Below are 16,296 nucleotides of genomic sequence, written 5' to 3'. Positions count from 1 at the left end.
TTCTCCGCGTGTTGAGTAATTTCTGTATGGGTTATAGTGATGTGTATGAGAACCAAATAGCAGAGATATTCGTGTATACCAAAATGGATGATGGAAAAAAAAGTAATGGTAAATTCCAGCACACAAGGCTTCAGGTTACGTTGATGTAAGTGTCCAAAAGTTGAGGGGAACGTGGTACTCATTAGTATAGCCTAGTGTACTGTGTGTGTGTGTGTGTGTGTGTGTGTGTGTGTGTGTGTGTGGCGCAGGTGAGACAAAGATACTTTCACCGTAAATAAGGCCGATAAGAGAAAACTATACAGTAGTTGTAGATAAGGCAAGATAAATATGCTTTAATCATACTGATACCGGTATATGACGTAATAAACATACAATATATATATAAAGAAGGGAGATAATGGAAGGCAGTTTGTGGGTCTACCTTTTGTACACTGCGCATCTTCACTAATAGTCCAGTATTTGCACCCGAATTTCTCAGTTGGTTTAGGCGTGTAATAGTCTGGTAAGTAACTGATAAGGAATGTAAGGAATAAGTATCTTAGGCCATATAAAGAAATAAATAACGAGATAACTGACAGTGTACCTGGCATGTTGTTGTCCTATCATGTCGTCATACCAGCCAACCCCAGCTGGTGGTGATGGGTGACGTGACCAGTGGCAAGGGGGGTTAGGATGTGTTGCTGATCTTAGTGAGTCGTGTAACGGTGGTAGTAGTAGTATAGTAGTAGTAGTGGTGGTGGTGGTGGTGGTGATGGTAGTAGTAGTGGTAGTACGGTAGTAGTAGTAGTAATATTGGTGGTGATTGTAGTAGTAGTAGTAGTAGCAGTAGTAGTGGTGGTGGTGGGGGTAGCAGTAGTGGTATTGGTGGTAGTAATAATGGTAGTAGTAGTAGCAGTGGTAGTAGTTACAGTCCTAGGTTCTTCTGAAACGTGAACCTAGTGGAGTGCAGGATGAAGTTACCCTTCTCCTGCAGTCCTCCATCCTACTGTCTGGGGATAAAGAAGTAACTGAGGGACGCTTGTATGACACGTCAGTTGATCTACCTGGTTATATTGGTGCCACCACGTGAAGGCGGCCCTCTCCAGCACCAGTGTAGCATAGGTTATTGTATGTAACTAGTTGTCGCCGTTGTTTGGTATCAGAATAGGTATAGCTACTGTATAAGGCAGTAAGTCAAATACATCTTTGCAATCATTCCACAAACCCCGTTGCGTGGTCAACCCCATTTATTGGTTGTGGTGGTGACTGTTGTGATGATTGGAGTGGTGTTGATGATGTGGTGGTGGGTTTTATGTAGGGGGTAGGGGAGGGGACACCAAGACTCACACAGGGATAAATGGGCAGAGTTATAGGGGGTTAGGAGGAGGGTGAAACAGATACAAGACACAGACGGTGAAACAGGAGACAGTTGAAGTAGACAGTGGTATGGTGTAGGGACGGGTTGCACACACACCCCTCTCCCACCCTCACTCACCACACCACACTGCCACCTTGTCACCCACTGCCACCACCTTAACTCACCCTCACTCACCACACTGCCACCTTGTCACCCACTGCCACCACCTTAACTCACCCTCACTCACCACACTGCCACCTTGTCACCCACTGCCACCACCTTAACTCACCCTCACTCACCACACTGCCACCTTGTCACCCACTGCCACCACCTTAACTCACCCTCACTCACCACACTGCCACCTTGTCACCCACTGCCACCACCTTAACTCATAAACACATTTTGTAGCTCAATAAAAATGTGTGTAAGTGTCGTAAGCGCCAAGCCGGACCATCAGTTATAATGTTGAGGTATTAATGTCATGGTTAATAAGTCCAGCTTGGTTTATTGACTTGAATGGACTTTATATGGGCAGCTGGCCGGACTTGGCGGTGATTTATTGCCACAGTAACTATCAGCAATAAATTGTTGATAAAAGAAGTGAATAATTAAAACCGGATTCAAGGCTCAATATAAGTGAATCCTAATCTCAGTCCTGTCTCCCTGCCCAATGGTTTTCACTTCATCCTTGCATTGATTTTTTCTATAATTTTCTTTCCTTTCATATTTCATTGTCCACTTGATTTCTGCATATATTTATCATACGATTCCTGCAGTACACCTAACTTTTAATTTTCCTTAGCTGATTCTTTTCTGCTCTCTCTCTCTCTCTCTCTCTCTCTCTCTCTCTCTCTCTCTCTCTCTCTCTCACACACACACACACACACACACACACACACACACACACACACACACACACATCAGTTGTATTATTATACCTCTGATTTCGAGTATGCCATCTCAATAGATACTGGACTACACAAGTCTAGCCTCGGGCCCTTGCACCATGAAAGGGGTAATATGGTATTGGTTGTCACCGTCTTAAAGTATGCTTATGGCCTTTGGTTCCTTCTTTCTAGCATAAAAAAAAAAAATGCAGTATAAATATTCACCTCGCAGCAGTGTGGGGGGGAGAAGGGTTAGGAGGAATGGTGGCGGGGAGAAGGGAGTTGTCTAAGAGGTTTTATAAAGAGTTTCAGCAGATTTATAAGTCTCAGGGGCTTTGGAGGCAGCAGGAGGCCTTATGGGGAAGAGGTTCAGGATATACACTGACTTTTTGGGGTGGGGGAGAATAGGGGAGGGAGTGGGATGAACCTAGGGCAAGAGAGGCTGGGGAACAGAGCAGAGAGGAGTGGGGTGGTAAGAGAGGAACTGAAGGACTGAGAGAGAGAGAGAGAGAGACGGGAAGACGGACAGGTCAGCAGGGAGTAATTTAAAGGGGTTAATTTCCTTGCTGCAGCTCTGATACTCGGGGATTACAAGGCTTAACCCCTTTGGCTTTAGACGATTTTCCTTGGCAGAATTGAGTCATCGTGTGTGTGTGTGTGTGTGTGTGTGTGTGTGTGTGTGAGAGAGAGAGAGAGAGAGAGAACGATGGTGTCCTCGAACCACATAGTTATGACTGGAGGTAGTGTGATAGGGACAGCAGAAATGAACAGAGAGAGAGAGAGAGAGAGAGAGAGAGAGACCCCACAACAAATACAGCAAACCTCTGACAGTGAGTGGAGAGTATTGCGGTAGTTCTCCACATTTTAACCACTATTGCCACTGTCACCTGAACCAGCCAACCCTGCCAGCCTCCACTCCCCTCTCCCAGCTCTACGGTTTCGTTGTGGCGTCCGCAGTGAAATTGTACCTTGCACTTAACATGATTTATTTGTTTTATTTGAGCGTCAAGGTGCGGGAGTGGTGTTGGATGTCGTACGTGTTGTTGTGGTGGTGGTGAGGTGTGTGTGGGTGGTGTTGTGGTGCGGGAGTAGTGTTGGATGTCGTACGTGTTGTTGTGGTGGTGGTGAGGTGTGTGTGTGTGGTGTTGTGGTGCGGGAGTAGTGTTGGATGTCGTACGTGTTGTTGTGGTGGTGGTGAGGTGTGTGTGTGTGGTGTTGTGGTGCGGGAGTGGTGTTGGATGTCGTACGTGTTGTTGTGGTGGTGGTGGTGAGGTGTGTGTGGGTGGTGTTGTGGTGCGGGAGTAGTGTTGGATGTCGTACGTGTTGTTGTGGTGGTGGTGAGGTGTGTGTGGGTGGTGTTGTGGTGCGGGAGTGGTGTTGGATGTCGTACGTGTTGTGGTGGTGGTGGTGAGGTGTGTGTGGGTGGTGTTGTGGTGCGGGAGTGGTGTTGGATGTCGTACGTGTTGTTGTGGTGGTGGTGAGGTGTGTGTGTGTGGTGTTGTGGTGCGGGAGTAGTGTTGGATGTCGTACGTGTTGTTGTGGTGGTGGTGAGGTGTGTGTGTGGGTGGTGGTGTGGTGCGGGAGTAGTGTTGGATGTCGTACGTGTTGTTGTGGTGGTGGTGAGGTGTGTGTGTGTGTGGTGTTGTGGTGCGGGAGTAGTGTTGGATGTCGTACGTGTTGTTGTGGTGGTGGTGAGGTGTGTGTGGGTGGTGTTGTGGTGCGGGAGTAGTGTTGGATGTCGTACGTGTTGTTGTGGTGGTGGTGAGGTGTGTGTGGGGGGTATTGAATAGCGTTCATGATGTTGTAGGCAAGTTGTGATGATGCTTAGGTGTGTGTGGGTGGTGTTGTGGTGTGGGAGTAGTGTTGGATGTGTTGTGGGCAGGTTGTGGTGTGAGAGTAGTGTTAGATATCGTGTTGTGGGCAGGTTGTGGTGTGTGGGGTAGTGGTGGGCATCGTACGTAGTGTTGTGGGCAGGTTGTGGTGTGGGAGTAGTGTTAGATATCGTGTTGTGGGCGGGTTGTGTGTGGGTAGTGGTGGGTATCGTACGTAGTGTTGTGTGCAGGTTGTGGTGGTGTTGTATATTACAGTATACCAATAATTTTAACTTTGACCATTTCATACAAGCTTGCATTTTCTTCTGCTTTAAAGTAGTAAGCAGTAACTAAATACTTACTTCTATACCTCTGGCATTGTGGACTGCCCTGTTGTAGTTCTGTAATATCTTTTTATCTGTTCACCTCTCCTTTTTCGTATCTGCATACCAATCCCATTCCCTTCCTGCTTTCCTGTTCTTGTCTTTTACAGATAGAAGAGTTACCTTAGTTGTACCCTATCCTGCAACACAGCCTCGATATAAACAGTGAGTCTGTTGCTGCCAGCTTTCCATTTTACTCCTTTGTACCCTTTTCCACTTTCTCCTTTTTCACTTTTTTCTTAACTTGTCAGCACCATTTCATTATTCACTTGTTTTCCCTTCAGTTGGAAGTTCTTACTCATACTCTCTCTCTCTCTCTCTCTCTCTCTCTCTCTCTTCCTTTCCTCTCCTTCCTTATCCCCACTTCGTCTTACCCTTCTCGTTTCTCCCCTACTCGCTCCCACTTTTCCCGCAATAACCTTGTGAGTATGGCTGAGAAATGTATCTCCTCCCTCATAAAATGCTGTTTAAAATGGAGGAGGTGCCCACACATGAGGAGGAGAAGGAAAAGAAGGAAAACGAAAGAGAAAAAGAGGAGATAGAGGAAAAAGAAGAAGCAGAAGAGGAGGTGGTGGAGGAGGGAAAGAAAGAAGACGAAGAAGAAGAAAAAGAGGAGATGGAGGAAAAGACGGAAGAAAAGAGAAGATGGATGAAGAGGAATAAGACACAGAAGACGAGGTTGAGGCGGAGGAAAAAGAGGCAGTGTAAGAGAGAAAGAGAATAAAGAATAAAAGAAAAAGGAATATGTGAGGAAAAGCAGGAGAGGGAGAGAAGGGAAGGGGATTGTTGAGAAAATGAAGACAAGAAGAAGAGATGATGAGATAAAAAGATGAAGAAGAGAGGAAGGAAACGATAGTGTGAGGTGGCAACAGAAAGGGATGAAGGAGACGTGAAGGAAAAAATGAATGTGGGAAGGAAGGAAAGAGTCGGAAGGAGAAGTAAATAGGGTGAATGTAGGAGAGGGGAACGAGGGGAGGAAGGAAATATAAACATAAAATGAGACAGAATGAAGAGATGATGAAGAAATAAACGGTGTGTGTGTGTTTGTGTGTGTGTGTGTGTGTGTGTGTGTGAGAGAGAGAGAGAGAGAGAGAGAGAGAGAGAGAAGTTGCAGTGGACAAAAACTGGACTGAGTTGGAAACGTGAAAAATGAGAGGGAGAATGGAAGGATGAGATTAATGGAATGAGAAAGATGAATTGATGTGAATATGGAGTAGATACGAGAGGGAATCTGAATGACAATATGTGGCTATGACAAATGGTGTGTGTGAGAGAGAGAGAGAGAGAGAGAGAGAGAGGAGGTAGGTGGAAGTAAGTGAGATTGTACATGAAGGTAGCATAGATGAGTAGAGCAAATAATATTAGTAACAGTAGCTGTAACCCCCCGGCTCCTCTGGTCGTGAACCCAGTGGACCATAGTAAACCGACCTATTCAATCGAGTCCACCAAGAGATCATGTTATATAGGTGGACTTCGTGTGTGTGTGTGTGTGTGTGTGTGTGTGTGTGTGTGTGTGTGTGTGGAGGGAAGGGAGCTGCATTACACTGTGGGCCTAATGTGCTGTTTGTGAGTTGTGTTTTGTGTTGGTACCAAAATTGGGCAAGTTGATGGCTGCATTTTAGTCTGGTTAGGTGTAGTCGTGTCCCTCTGTGCAGGGTAGTTTTTGATGGTGAATATCATGTAGTGGTTCATGAAGGATGCTGCTTGGCTGGTGGCTTTGGAGAGCTGCGGTTGTGAAGTATATTGTTGGAGGAAAGAGGAGGGATGTTGCTGAGGCGTTCTGTGATGTTTGAAGGTTTTTGTGAAGTAGAGGAGTGAATAAGGCAAGTGAGTGAGCTTGTGAGGAAGGTAATGGATTGATTGTGGTAGGTGGTGAGTTATTAAGGCCGGTGTTGTGTTAGGGAGTGAGTAAGGATAGTGGGCACGGCAGATAAGACACAATGAATGAGTTAGGCAGGCAGGTGTTGAGTTAGGGAAGTGGATAAGGATAATGAGTAGCTACGGCAGATGAGACAGACAGTGAGTGCGTGAGTGAGGCAGATGATGAGTTGAGTTAGGGAAGTCAATAAGGATAGTGAATAATGCAGGTGAGACAGACAGTGAGTGAGTGAGGCAGGTGGTGACTTATTAAGACATGTGTTAAGTTAGAGGAATGAGTAACGATAGTGGGTAAGGCAGATGGGACAGTGAGTGAGTGAGGCAGGTGTTGAGTTCGAGAAGTGAAGAAGGATAGAAGGGCAGACGAGACAGACAGTGAGTGCGGCAGGTGGTGGGTAGGTAATCAAGGCAGCCTTGACTACTGTACACATGTTGGTCACTTAATTGGCTTAAGTTCCAGTACACAATGGGACCTTTAATCTCACCCACTAATCTCATCTTGTTTGCCTCCCTGCCTGCCTCCCTTGCTTTCTGTCTGTCTGCCTCCCAGACTTTCTATCTGCCCGCCTCCCAGACTTTCTATCTGCCCGCCTCCCTGACTGTTTAGCTGCCTGCCTCCCTTGCTTTCTGTCTGCCTGCCTAAACTCCTGCCTGCCTGTTCACTGCCTCCCATCCTATCTGCCTGACTGTCTTTCTGCGTACCTTCTGTCTCCCTGCCTGCCTCAGGCCTCCTTTGCTGTGTTTTTACCACCCACTATGTCTTGAGGTGCGGTAGTCAGGTGGTACCAGTAGGTATTGGTAGCTGTGAAGCTATTCGGGTCAGGGTTCGAATTATTTTAAGATGTAGGGAATCGGCAAAGGTAGATGTAGGAAATGCCAAGTAACTCAAATTCAGTCTGACTGCTCAGTCGTTTTGACCACCATTCGATCCCACTCCAACGCCCTCCCTCTCCCCTGGAAGAGGGATTGTAGACGGTAGGAGGGGGAGGCAATTTCATCGTACAGTCCACTTGGCCTGGGGTTACAACTAGGCCATTAATACTGCTACTTAGTTCTCAGTACTCATAATGTAATTTTTAAATTCCTTTAGCGATTAAATATTATTGGCCACTTCACAGAAGAATTCTTTATCGCACATGTCTTCATTTGATACAAGAACACTACAGAGTGGAAGGGACTGTCCGGGAACTGAATTGAGAGATTACAGTGGTGCCATCACGTGTTAGTAACTTCGTTGCTAAGGCCTAATTACGTTTTGAGAGAGAGAGAGAGAGAGAGAGAGAGAATGTGCAGCGTGTGAGGTAGTGAGAGAGGGGGTATCCTTCTCCTCCTCCTCTTCCTTGATCATCATCTTGTTCTTGCCCCGACCCACAGGCAGGCAGACCAATATTCAGTGTGTAATTAACAAGAATTTATGATAATATGCCGGCAGGTGGAAGGAGGAGAGAGGGGAGAGGATGGGACGAGGGGAGGAGGGGGGAGAGAGGAGGAAGAAGAGGAGAGGTTGGGAGTGAGGGCAGGGAGAAGGGAAGGGGTAGGGAGTGGGGAGGAGAGATGAGGGAGGTTAAGTTAGGGATGGATGGGGAGGGTAGTGAGTCAGGGAAAGGATGGAGTGGGAAATAAGAGGGGAAAAGAGGGAAACCTGTCGATACCTGGAAGGGGCGCTTTAGGAAGATGGGAAAGGGAGAAGGGAGAGAGAAATTTTCATGCTTGGGAAATGGAATAGTAAGGAGGGAAAGAAATGAAAGAAAATTGAAGGAAGTGGAGGAGGGAAGAAGGGAAAGGAAGAAAAGGGAGAGAAGGAAGAGAAAAATTTTCATGAATGGGAAATGGAAAAGTAAGGAGGGAAAGAAATTAAAGAAAATTGAAGGTAGTGGAGGAGGGAAGAAGGGAGGATTATTGGGAAGGAGGAAGAAGGGGAAAGGGAGGAGATTATACGAAATGAGATTGAGAAACGATGGACGATATATGATGAGGTAGGGAGGGGAGGAAAGAATAAATACGAAGTAACAAGTAAGGGTGGGGAGTAATGCTGGGGTGGAGAGAGGAAGAGAGAGAGATACTGCAGTTGAAGATGGAAGGATTTGAGTCGGAAGTAGTAGTGTAGAAGAGAGGAAGGAGAGAAAAGGAAGTAAGTACAGGGAAAGAGATGAACCTAATGAGAGGGGAGTGAGGGGAAACGGGAGCGGGGAAAGAAAAGAGCGAAAAAGAACGGGGAGGGAAGGAGCTTGCTTGGAAAAATGAGTGAGGAGGGGATGAGAAGGCAATGAGAGGGACAGGTAATGAATAACTTGGAAAGCTGTATTGGAATGAGAAGAAAATAGTAGAATACAAAACTAAGAAAAACTGTTAGATAAAGAAGGAAACGTGATATAGATTGAACGGTATTTGGATTAAGCAGGTAGCAATAATGTTTAGACAATACTGAATGAATAATGAATCAGCAGACGTAGAAGAGGATGAATAACGGGGCAGGAGCAGTGATGTAGGATCAGACCTATTTCGCCACACCTGTATCTTAATTACTGTATATAAACCTGACAAAGATCCCAACCCATTTTAGCTCAGTTGTTGGCCAAGTGTATAGTGGTGGGTTGATTTGACTAGTAACCACGGAGACTCATTCCTGCTCCATAACTAGATATCATGCAACCACAAAGCAGTCAAAGTATATGCGCACCTCACAGCAGCAGCCTCAGTGGTTCCCCCAACACAGGAGAACTGGGACACGTAATGCACGGCCCACCCTGTATATATTATCCAGAAATTAATAAGATAATGACAAGTGTTGGCTGGGGACGACGGAGGGGCTAGAGTCACAGGACAAATTATCAGTCACCCGTTAAAGGGAGGGGAGGGGAGGGCAGGGTGGCCACGTAATTAAAGGACGGGGTTCTGTCTAATCAGGGTAAATTAGTAGGTAAGACATGTATTGCCTGTTATAATTCCTGTGCCATCAGCAGACATGAAGGTTATGATAGTGTTCATCTAATTTATGGATATCCAATAAATGTGAGTTGTGTTAAGATGAGGTTAAGGCCGGAGCACCAAGTAGGAGTCATAAGGGCTGTGTGTGGTCAGTATATGTGTGTATATATGTAACACGATATACCGTAACTCGCCTCTGCCCCCTCACCACTTTCCTTTTGACGTTTCTGTTTTCTGTCTACCTCCCTCCGCCTTTCAGCCTCCCACTTGATCATTCCCCCACCCCCCAGCACCTCCACTCTGACACCCAGATTCCTCCCCTCCCCACTCTCCCCTCGTGCCCAGTAATTACAGCTCTTCAACTCGTTAACCGCATCGTTAATGCTGGTGCACCCTCGATGAACCATGTCATCATCGTGTTGTGGTCATTAGCATAAACGCCCGTCCATCTGGATCGGGCGGTGATGTGTAAAAGAAAGCAGAGAAGAGTGTAAGTGTGGGTGTAAGAGGAAACCGGGTGTGGTGTAAGAGAGGGTGTAGAGTTAACCAGCTTACAACATGTTGGCATGTATAATAAATCGCATAATTTGATAATCAACTACAATCTGCCTGGTGATTGAAGTTCCTTACGTCGAGGATTAAGATTAGGTGAGCAAGATATTCAGTTTGGTAGCGGGAGGCAAGTGGATGTGGTGTAAGAGAGGGTACAGTGTTAACAAGCATACATGTTAACACCTGTAATAAATCATGGTTAATTGATCTTACGCTTAATCTAATAATTCCTGCAGTGTACCTGGTAATTTAAGGTCGTAACGCCATTAGGTTAGCGAGATGTACAGTATTTTTGCCTCAGCGGCGTGAATTGTGTACTTGTTCATATGACTGCACGACTGAGGATGGTATTTTCGTCATCTTAGCAAGCTAACACTTACAAACGTCTCCACTAATGGGTACTGCATGGGTGGTGTGTTTGGCGTCTTATGTGGCACCAGTGTTATTTTCCTATACCTGACATCTGCTGATGTCTGGTTACTGTAACGAGTTTGTACCTACACAATTAACGTGACACATCAACAAATACACTAGTGTCACAAAAGACCGACATGCCACCCCCTGCAATTCTTTGAAGTAGAAGTGGTTGTACCTCGTCCTTACCACTGTTTCTGTACAGGGCACGGTAATATTATTTTGCGCCCTGTTTATTCATTCATTGTCTGTATTTATAAAATAAAAGCAAATATAAACGTACTGTATGCAAAAATAAGCTGGTAAGATAGAGAACCTTGGGGAGTAACTAAGGCCGCGAGAACGCAAGTGTTGGTCCAGTGATGGGAAGGGTGAGTACTGTGTGTGGTACCTGGCACACCAGTACACTGTGGCTGCCATCTACTGTATATTATGCTTTTTTGTTTTGAGGAAAAAGTTATTTTGAAGGCATTGATTCTTAGCACACACACACACACACACACACACACACACACACACACACACACACACACACACACACACACACACACACACACACACACACACACACACACACACACACACACACACACACACACACACACACACACACACACACACACACACACACACACACACACACACACACACACAGTGATTACCAAAGGGGACAGATTTATTCCAGGGATCAATAGAGAGGCGAGTAGATCGTAGAAAGTATTCATGACATTCATATTTGGTGCAGTCAGAGAGGCAATTGGGAGTTGTCCATTTTTACAGTGGTACAAGTGGCCAGCTGAATGACAACTGAATGACTGATGGATGGGTGACGGTGAAGTGATTGCTTGACACAGGGATGATGGAAAGCTAGTCTCTCTCTCTCTCTCTCTCTCTCTCTCTCTCTCTCTCTCTCTCTCTCTCTCTCTCTCTCTCTCTCTCTCATTCCATTTCTTTCCCCCATATCTTCCAATTTTTCCCCCATATCTTCCAATTTTTCCTCGCTTTAATAAATTTTAGTCTTTTTGGTTTTTATACATATTCTTCCTTCTTTTCATCCTTTCCCTCCCCCGTCCTCGTTCCCTCCCTCCCCCTTCCCTCCCTCCCCCACTCTTCATACCACTTTCCATCCCTCCCCCCCACACCGTACCTCATTCGTCCAAGTCAGTGAGGGCTTTTGAGGTCATTGCAGTGTGTGCCCACCTTCCACTATCCCTCCCAGTCTTCTTTATTCTTCTACTGGAGGAGGAGGAGGAGGAGGAGGAAGAGGAAGAAGAAGAGGAGGAGGAGGAAAGCAAACAGCAGCAGACCTTATGGTCCTTTCGAGGCTGCTTGTTACAGAGTAGACTATGAGTACGAGATTTGATTCTGCATGCTGAAGGATAAGGATAGTAAAGCAAGAAGGCTCCCCCCGCCTCCAAACCCTGAAGTTAAAACTGGCAGAAAAAATGAGAAGGACCACCTAGGAGGAAGGACATACTGACAGGAAACACTGAATGGGAAAAGTTACATTCTGTATTACCTTATAAGGAGGAGGAGGACGACAACGACGAAGTGTGTGTGTGTGTGTGTGTGTGTGTGTGTGTGTGTGTGTGTGTGTGTGTGCGTGCAGTACTAATGCTTCACGTTAATTTATCTCAGCTATTCATACTACATTTTCATATCTTCATGTGGGCACTTTAGGATAATCTTGTGTCTACTATCAGAATACTTTATACCAAGGTAACTCTCATTACCTTCTTTAATACAGGTGAAGGAAGCAACCTGGCTGTCCTTGGTTAATAAATCATACAGTTCTGCAGTATTTAAGCTTCCCTCGCTGGTGTGACATACAGAGCAACACCAAAGCCCCGTGACTGTGTGAGTGTGGGTGGCGATAACCGCTTAGTGTGCCCTGTGTGGGGAGGGGAGGAGGAGGAGGAGGGCACCACTGGGATCCCATTCAGTGTTTTGATTGAAGTGTTACACCTCGTCAAACTCTGCCCTCTTCCCGCTTCTCCCTCCCCTCCACCACCCCTACCACCATTCCTTCCCGCCACCCTTGCCACCATTCCCTCCTACCACCATTCCTTCCCACCACCCTCTCCCACCATTTCTATTACCTTCACTTCCCTTCCATCACATCAAACAGCCTTCCCATCCCGCCGCCCCTTATTCCATCTTTTTCCTCCGTCCCTTCCCCATCTCACGCCTTTTCTTCCTTCTGCACCCCTTTCTCTTCCTATTACCCTTCCCTTCCCTCCGCTTCTCCTTCCCTTCTCCCCTCCACGCCCCTTCCTCTTCCTCCTCCCCTACCCCTTTCTTCTCCATCCCGTCTTTCCCCTTCACACCCCTTCCTCTTCTTCCCATGCCAATCTCACCGCTTCTTTCCATGTCAGTCTCACCTTTTCACCGTTTTCTTTTCCCATTCCCATTCCGACCTCGTCTTGAACCCCCCCCCCTTTTTTTTTATCCATATATATTTCCCTACCCCCTTTCTTCCTCCTTTTCCCTCCTTCCGGCCCTCCCTCTTCCCTATCCCCTCCTTCCACTTCTCTCCCCCTTCCTCTTCCCTATCCCTTCCTCCCATTTCTCCCCCTTCCTCTTCTCTATCCCTTCCTCCCACTTCTTCCCCTTCTTCTTCCCTATCCCTTCCTCCCAATTCTTCCCCATCCTTATCCCTATCCCATCCTCCCACTTCTCCTTCCTTCGCCTTATCCCTTCTTCCCACTTTTCCCCTTCCCCTTCCCTATCCCTTCCTCCCATTTCTCCCGCTTCCTCTTCCCTATCCTTTCCTCCCTTTTCTCCGCCTTCCTCTTCCTTATCCATTCCTCCCACGTCTCCCCCTTCCTCCTCTCTTTCACTACTCACTCCTCCCTCCTCATCCCCTATCCCTTCCCTTACCCCTTTTCCTCGTACTTTGGTTAGGATGTGTGGCTGGGTCTATTGCAGTCCTTTGTGAAATTCTGATTGGTTTGAAAGAACTTTTTTCCCACCCTGTTTCGCTGTCCCCTCTCTCTCTCTTTCTCTCTCTCTCTCTCTCTCTCTCTCTCTCTCTCTCTGTACGTGATTTTTTTTCTCCATTACATACCACTGATTTAGTATTACAGAATGTATTGGTGCAATTATGAAATCACGAACGGATATTTTTGCATGTTGTATTTTTGACCGTAAATCATTATTATAAAGTGAATGTTGAAAAATCTTGTTGCGGAATGTTGCAGAAAGCAGGAAGAAATCTCGAGGTGCACATTCTTTCGGGTGTACATGTAATGACAGGCAAATGGTCAGTGAGACAGAATGATAAATATGATTAAAAAAAAAAAAAAAAAAGCACTAGGGGTGAAGTTGATAAAATTATAAGGGGTGAAGTTGATAAGGAGTAATTTTAGACACGGAAAAATTTTGCGGTAAGCGCTGTTTAAAATTATAGTAAAATTCAAGACTAAGCAAATAATCAAATGTCGTGACCAAAGCAGACTGAATTGAAATACATACAGTAGTTCCCCTATACATGAGAGAGAGAGAGAGAGATAATAGGAAACTGGTGAGAAAGAGGAGAGGAGAGAGTGAAAGTAGAGAAGAAACAGCCACAGACAACAAAGGCAGTGAGAGAACGGGAGAAGCAAAGGCAATAGATGGACTGAAGAAATTGTGTTAACTGAAAAGCCAAAGGAAGGAGAAAAGGTTATTGTGGAAGTGAGGGACGATGATAAAGGTACAAGACGAAGAAACGAAAATTTAGAGAGAGAGAGAGAGAGAGAGAGAGCAGCCTCCTCCTCCTCCTCCTCCTCACCACCTCTCAGACATTAGTTATTCTCAAAACTATCAATATCCGCCATCACTCCCTGCCAACAATTCCAGTATTCTGGCGGAGAGGCGGTAAGTGGCTAAGCACACACATTTGTCAGCGTGGGAAGCTTCTTTGTTTCTCTGCCAAGTTTTATTATTATTATTGTTATTATTATTATTATTTATTATTATTATTATTATTATTATTATTATTATTATTATTATTATTACTACTACTACTACTACTACTACTACTACTACTACTACTACTACTAGTTATTATTATTATTATTATTATTATTATTATTATTATTAATTGTGTGTTATTATTTTTACCATTTTTATGCCGGCTCGTACGTCCCTCAAAAAAAGTATTTCGCCGATAATGATAAAATAAACAAGGCCCTTAGACATAGGTAAATGTATTATGTTAGTACTCGAGACTAAATAACTTTATTTTGCTGTGGTGGTGTATGTGCTTCTAGATTAACAATGAATACAGGAAATCAGGGCATATTTTGTATTAGCACCAATATCACGGGTCACAACGCTACATCCACGCTTCAGTAAAATGTTAAGGACTCCAAGTGGTGCAGTTTTTTACTTATTTATATAATTATTTATTTATGAAGATTGTACCAGTGCTGCTTACCTGGTATCATCCATCCATACATCCATATGGTATAGTTTCAGTCATCGTCACTTTTTCTTTTCTTCTTGCTGACACAAGCCCAGTCTCTTCCAATAATTAGTTTATATGATTTGTCGCTGCCTTGACAGTCATGTTCGTTTGTGATTGTCAGATATTTCCTACCGTCAGTATACAGGGTGGTCCGTAAATTCCGCCCCACTAGAAACACCAGGTGGTATTTTTTTGCAGGCTTGGTGATTTTTTTTTTAAATGAAAAATGATTAAAAAAAAATGATTTTTTTGTATTCGATTTTTTTTTCTGTTTATTATATAGCTAATATTTCAAAAGCAGTATACTGAATACTGTTAACTTCATGTCCTGTCTATCCACTGATGGGTCAGGCTGAAAGCCACTGCCCAGAATCCAGATACATACCTGTTCAAGTCCTGTCTGTACACTACTGGTTAAGGTTGAGTTGCCAGTGGTAATCAAGACAGCTCGTTCCATAGCTGATTATATTACAACACAGAAAAATCTTTCAGATGATTTTACTATGACATGGCCTTAAGTGACCAAGCATAGCCTACCCAGTCTTATGGCTTTGGTTTTTATTTATGGCCCATTATTTCAGACGTACAGATAATTTCAATACATAGTTACACAAATGTTAAAATATTTTTTCTGTCATATAATGTGGCAATTTCTACTGGCACTATTCTCCAAAATCTTCTAACTTAATGCTTAAGTATCTGAATAAATGAATGCCAACACAAAGTTATACACAACTTTTATAAACCTTCAGATTTTATTTTTGCTGACTTTTAGATAAAAAATAAACAAAAAAATCAATGATCTAAATTACATGATTAAATCAGTTTGATTTAAGCAGTGCCAACCCTGATTTTTTGTATGGCGGGGCCGGCTCAGTGTAATGGTGTGGGCGTGGATGTAGCAGTGGCAGTAGAATATTTATATATGATGCAAAGTAGACATTGATAACCCTGACTGAGCCGTCCTCACAACACACGAGAAATCACCAGGCGGGATAAAAGAGCAGCGTTATATCTGGACCACCCTGTACCACCCCTGCTTATTGCCCGACACTTGTTCCTTACCATGAAATTTGCGTCCTTACTGTCTGCTCCTTCCTTTGTGCCTTCTTTCCTTCCTACCTGGTGGTGACAAGACCCACAGCGTAACAATCTGTGTGTGTGTGTGTGTGTGTGTGTGTGTGTGTGTGTGTGTGTGTGTGTGTGTGTGTGTGTGTGTGTGTGTGTGTGCTACCACCCCCATCCTCACTAGCCACGACCCACAGCCAAAGTTACCTCCCATCTAGCTTCGTGGTCCATGTCGTGATGTGGGGCGGGGGTGGCAAGGTGAGGAGGGAGGAGAGGGAAGACGGGACGGGTGGGGGCGGGGGTGGGAAAGTGACGAGGAAGGAGAGTGAAGAGGGGACGGCCATAAAAGACGACAATCACCATCATAATCTAAATCATCGCCAACATGACCTTTGCCACAAATGATTTATTGCAAAACTTTGACATAGGGAAGCATGCATCCTGTTCCCATTTCCTTCTTTTCTGTGTGGAAGGATCTGCTTTTGCATGAGGGTAAAAGAGCAAGTTACTCAAACTGACAGCAATAGATGTGTGTGAGGTGTGTCGGAACGGTACTTGAAGCGGACTCAGCCTTAGATGTGTGTATATT

This window comes from Coenobita brevimanus, chromosome 42, assembly GCF_032717465.1.
Source record: "Coenobita brevimanus isolate Jiangsu-jjx chromosome 42, ASM3271746v2, whole genome shotgun sequence".
Classification (NCBI taxonomy): domain Eukaryota; kingdom Metazoa; phylum Arthropoda; class Malacostraca; order Decapoda; family Coenobitidae; genus Coenobita; species Coenobita brevimanus.
This window is presented reverse-complemented; position numbering follows the sequence as displayed.